The 6,000-nt window shown below is 43.3% G+C and overlaps 1 pseudogene across 1 annotated transcript in view; it reads left to right on the forward strand.

Annotated features, from left to right (window-relative positions):
• The window catches only part of LOC106010534 (olfactory receptor 2T27-like), a 28,342-nt pseudogene extending 23,156 nt beyond the window's left edge, over window positions 1-5,186 (forward strand). The window contains exon 7 of the transcript XR_015446110.1: window positions 718-5,186. The product of XR_015446110.1 is annotated as an olfactory receptor 2T27-like (transcript). The remainder of the gene's footprint in view (window positions 1-717) is intronic.
• Window positions 5,187-6,000: the final 814 nt, after the last annotated feature.

Here is a 6,000-nt window from a genome sequence, read left to right on the forward strand (position 1 = left end):
TTTTCTGCTAGTTTTTGGGTTGCTTTATTTCTTCTCACACCCCATAGCTCTTGTGGTTTATTTTTCAGCATGAAATCATTATCTTCAAGAGACAAACACCTAGAAAATATGTTAAGCAATTGAATTTTACAATTTAAAAACTTGTCAAGATTGACATAAATTGGTAAAATCCATGTGACTATCTCTCCATAGGCAAAGCACATGTTCCTGCTGGGTGGCTCTGACTCAGGACTCTCAGTGTAAAAGCTGGAGTCTAATGTGCAGAAAAGGGGAGGGGTCATCGTCAGGCCCTTTACTGTTCCATTTCTATTTATTTGGGGTGGTTCAGTTTTTACTCTTTTCTGTGTATCAGCTTCAAGGTGATATTTGGTCTGTGTGTGTGTGTGTGTGTGTGTGTGTGTGTGTGTGTGTGAGAGAGAGAGAGAGAGAATAAATTCTCATAAACCATAGTCATAGACAGGCTTCCTTGTGACCTCTTACAGGTAGCCAGCCAGCAATAGTCAGCAAGCAGCACATCCTTCTTGAGTGGATTCTTGAGGGAACACTGGCGTGACTTGACATAGCACAGTCCTGCTCAGGATGTTCTCCTGGGAATTAAGATTTGAGCTTTGTAAGATGAGAATAACATCTGTACATCTGCTGAGCTGCCCAGGACCCCATCACCTGACATTCCCCAACTTGCTCTCCCACCATTTCTCTCTACTGTGTCACCTACAGGACTGCCGAGTGGGGCAATTACTCCATGTATTCAGACTTTGTCCTCCTGGGATTGCTCAGCATCTCCCTGTTCCACTGGCTTCTCTCTGTGCTCATCTTGCTGGTCTTCCTGATCTCCACAGCCAACAACACTGCCCTGATTATGCTCCTCTGTGTGGACTCCTGGCTGCAGATGGCCATGTACATCCTCCTCAGCCAGCTCTCCCACATGGACATGCTGTACATCTCCATCATCATGGCCAAGATGCTGTTGGACCAAGGAATGGGCCAGTGAGCCATCTCCTTTGCAGGCTGCATGGCCTAGCACTTCCTCTACTTGACCTTGGTGGGGGCCAAGTTCTTTCTGCTGGGCCTCATGGCCTATGACCACTACATGGCTGTGTGCACCCTGCTGTGCTACCTGGTGCTCATGAGCCGCAGGGTCTGCCTGCTGATCATGGCAGTGGCCTGGCTGGGCGGCTCAGTGAATGGCTTCCTGGTGACCCATGTCACCATGCAGTTCCCCTTCTGCGCATCCCAGGAGATCAACCACTTCTTCTGCAAGGTCCCCGTACTCCTGAAGCTGTCCTTCAGTGACACTTTGGACTACGAGACAGCCATGTACATGTGCTTCATCCTCATGCTGCTCATCCCCTTCTCTGTCATCTTGGCCTCTATGCCCATATCCTGCTGGCTGTGTGCAGCATGCATGAGGCCGAGGGCCAGCAAAAGGCTGTGGCCACCTGCTCCTCACACATGGTAGTTGTCACCCACTTCTAGGGGGATGCCATGTACACCTACATGTTGCCTCACTCCTACCACACTCCTGAGCAGGACAAGGCCATGTCTACTTTCTACACCATCCTCACACCCATGCTCAACCTGCTCATCTACAGCTTGAGGAACAGGGAGATGGCCGGGGCCATGCGGAAGGCCCTGGGCTGGTGCCTGTCCTTGGGGAAGGTGACTGCTTTCTGAAGACTGGTGCTTTCTGCCAAATGTTTGCAAACCAGGACACAGGGCCTGGTCATTCCCTTTGAGTGTAGCTGCCCCTCTGTGGGGAAACTCCACATGTCACCAGGGCCAGTTGTTTAGGCCATGCTTGGGACTTGGAAGGCTGAGGTTTGGGGAACTTGGTCTGTGTGTTTGGAAGCCATGAGTCATCTGAGCACTGGTCCATCATGGTTGGAGAGTGAAGTGGAGATCTCAGCAGTCCCCCTCTGCTTCCAAAAGGCCCTGTCTTCCTAGCAGCCTCCTGGCTGCCAAGCAGTCCCAGCAGAGGAGACTCAGCTGCTCCCATCAGCTACTCCTTCAGCCTCTCCCTCCACACTCACCCCTACCAGGAAGCAGTTCCTCACACTCAATTTCGACTCTTTTCCACATATTAATTCAGCGTCACACTGACTTTCCCCCATGTGAGTTTTTGGCATTTATAGAAATATTTCCTTCCATCAGGGCATCATTCCTTCTTGGAAAAAATAGTTCTCACTCTATGCAGTGTGTTCTTGACTCAATTCTCTCAGCACTGCTTGTAGCCTCAAAGGTATGTGTCACACTTTGGAAGAGACCAGATCTTTGAGATCTGCATTTATGTTTTGCTATAGTGTTTTTGCTGAAATCATCCTAGAACAATGAATTGAGTCTTTAAAATGTGATTGTGTGGTGTTGGTAAAAATGGACAGCTCCATTTTCTACTGCCCATGCAGTGACTCCTGATGATATAATTTAACAGGAAAAACTGGGGAAATATATGTCACATCTGTATTTTACTTTTGAATCCTCATGCAAAATAATAGAACTATTTTGAAAGTTAAATGTTTGTTCTTGAGTAAATAATGTACAATTCTCACCTTTTTCTATCTTTTATATTTTAATTTAGCTTAGTATATTTAATTATTCCAACACTTTTTCTCTTTTGTACTAAATAAAGTGGAGAAAATTATATTTATTTCTCTTTTCTTTAGCTTTTGACCACTTGTCTAAACTCATTTTAATTTGACTTCTCTGTGTTTCCATTTTCCTATAACTTCAGAATTTCTCATCTTATATTTCAGTATCTGAGAAGGAAATCATTACAAAGAACAAAATGCACCTATCTGAAAGCTCATTTTGAAACTTAAACAATTTAGTTATCTAAATATATTAGAAGACATATCTGGAAGTTGACATGTGTTTTAGAAAATTCTAAGCTTCTCCTCTTGGAAAAGAAAGGAAGCAACTTGATATGGAGTTTTCAGTTATTTTTTCTGTTTTGCATTTCCAGAGTGGACAGGGTGGAGGATGACATTGTTTCTTAACCCTAAATGTCCTGTCTTTGTCAGTGACACCCAGCTTGGAACTACAAGTTGGAGTTGGCTTTAGATTGTGTCATGACATTGTGTCCTGGGATTCCTCTCCCCAGGCCCTCACTCACTGTGAATTTTATTTCCTCCCCCTGAGCCATGAAGAGAATGAAGTAGGTTGTGATCAGAAGCTGTGGCTATGTTATGATGTGGAAACAATGGGTCTGCCTCCTAAATGGACAGGAAAGAATGGGTGATGTCAAGGCAACTGTATTCTCATCAAAGAGAAGCTTCCCAGGATAAATCTGTATGCTCCAGTTAAAGATATTTATTGTGTCAGGTTGGATACTTTAATTTGTCTTCTTGTATCCCTGTTTTTCAATATACTAAATTAGGCTGCTCTAATGCAATTCTTACTTCATAGGGTAGTACTGAGGGAGAATGAGGTAACTAACCAGTACAAACCCCATTTGGCTAAGGAAGGTGCTCTGTACCACAAGGTGTTATTATAATTAATTCATCACTGGGCCAGGGATTTAGCTCAGTGCTTCCGGTGCCTGCTTTGCAAGTGCAAGGTCCCAAGTTTGATCCCTGTTACCAAAGAAAAAAAATTAATTTGTCATTGTCCAGAAGGGAAAATGAAGCCTTCCCCCCACACACTTTTACTCCAGGGTGGTCTTGCACCGTGACATTACCCTCCAAGCAGGATTCTTTCCTGCAGGGAAGAGGCTACATAAATGAAGGATGTCTTCAAACAACAAATGATCATTAATAAAAGGTGCTTTATAGATTGCTGTCCTGGCTGGGCATCACATAGCCCTGTAATAACAGAGCAGTCATTCCTCTAGTGCATCATGGATAGCTGAGGTATCACACAGTACTCTTGATTCTGATTTACACTAATTTTAGAAGCAAAAGAAAAAAGGCAAAATACCCAAATATGAGGAAATATTTTGGGGAAGGAAATTACTTAACCAGATTTGTAGGGCTTAACTCCCTCCTATATCAACCCAGTCAATCAAGAGTTCTCATACCTTGAGGTGTATCTTTGCATGCTGAGTTTTTGATACAGTGTGAACACTAAAATTTTATAAATTAAATGAATTATTTTACTGTAGCATGCTCTCTTCAATATCAGCCATTCTCACCATCCTCTCCTTCTTTACCAATATCTATTCTCCTCCTTACATTTTGACTGCCCTCCCTTACCTGTAACTTCCACATCACCCACCTCTCCAATCTCATGCACTTGAGTCTGTGTCTGGCCATAACCCATGTGGCTCTGTGGAGCGATCCTCACACCCTATGGAAGTGTCTGCTCCAGCTGCTGATTGGAGATCATGGAAAATGTTCTTTAGAAATAATTATTTATAGAGTAGTGTCCTAAATGGTTGCAAATGTGTTAAATTTTGCTTCATCTGTAATTGGAAATCATAAGCTGTAAGTCTGTGTCTAATGATCAGTAGTGAGTAGATATCAAGTTAGTAATGCACTTATTAGGTGGTTTTAGTGCATGGAAAGTCTTCAGTTATTATCTTCACTGATCTCCTGCTTCCCAAACAAGATCATTTTTTTCTTTAAATTGTTCTCCTTGGATAAATAAAGTACGAGAAATTTCAGTTTCCCTAATGCAATGTCTTAATATACTCACGTGAAGGATTTTAAAGCATGTATGGCTTGTATTTTTCTCCATTGCTATTTATTTCTTTCTCCTTTCCTTTTTTCTTTTCCCCTGGGCCCTTCCCTTCATTTTATCTTACTTCACTTTCCTTTCTGTTTCTCCTGTCTCCTTGTTTTCCCAATGCATTTGATAGATGAATAATTCTGAAAAGCACTAAATGTTTGTAAGTTTTAAATGGTATATTTTAAATACAATTTTCTCTAACCAAAATAAGCCACTGACTTGGAAGAGAAGGCCTCTAGCCATCACAGCACTATTTATTACTCCAGAGGGATCCCAGGCTAGATAAGAAGTTTCTGTGATGAAATATCAAGAAACAGTTCCAGTCTTTCCCTTGGAAAAGTGTGCAGCTCTGTCTGGCCAGAGGGAATGGCCTCCACTGTGGCAGAAGGCTATGCAAGTGAACCTGGATTAACTGATACCCCAGAGGTCACTACTGGGGATCGTGGAAATCCACTATTAATCAGCTTCGCTTGGCTGTGGCCTCACCTCCCTCCCCAGGTATTTACAACACTTTCATCCCGCTGCTACCTTACTGTAGCATGTGCTAGGCTGCTCTGAGGTAGAATCTTAGATTTTTATGTGATCAGAGAAGGGATTACCCAAATGTCTGGGCATTTTCTTTGGCCATCACCCTGTAACTTTGGGAAGGCCACCTGGAGTCACTTTACCTGAGAAGAGCTATGTCGGTGATCTCTTTTGGATTGAGGATGATGAATACAGGTATTCACTTTTTTGCAAGCAGATTGAAAAGGGGATGGATTTGCTGAAAACACAGGGATAAGAGGAGACTGGTGATGGTTTTCAGGTGCATGAATGAGCTTGCAGAAGGGGAAAAATGCATGTGGGAGCTAAAGGTTAGAAGAGGCTGCTCAGCATTCATTATGAGGACTCTTCAGATGCTGCTGGGCAGGGTGCAGGGAGTATAATATTAATGCAGCAGCATGGATTGCTGCCTTTTGAATATTGCTAAGACAGGAATGCATTGTGTATGTAGTCATGTGTGGGTCAGATTTCCCTGCGTGGTTGGGAAGAAATGAAAGTGCTGAGTATGATCTTTTCTGTTTCTGTTATTTTCTAACCACCCACCTCTTTTTTAATTTCTTCATAAGATGCACACATGTGCTTGTGATGATTTGTTCATAACCAGCTATATTCCATTCATAAATCCACTGGGTGCCAGCCTAGCATGCTGCATGAGAGGCTATCAGGCTGAGCAACTAAAGCAGGACGTGGTGCTGTCTCCTGTTGGACACCTAGCACCTAGGGTGGAATATCGAACACATTGTGTGTGGGGCTCTTGGTCTCTGCTTCTCACTTTGTCCCATCACTGCTGGTTGT

This window comes from Heterocephalus glaber, unplaced genomic scaffold, assembly GCF_053883595.1.
Source record: "Heterocephalus glaber isolate CG9 unplaced genomic scaffold, H.glaber_assembly_v1.0 deba00001673, whole genome shotgun sequence".
Taxonomy (NCBI): Eukaryota; Metazoa; Chordata; class Mammalia; order Rodentia; family Bathyergidae; genus Heterocephalus; species Heterocephalus glaber.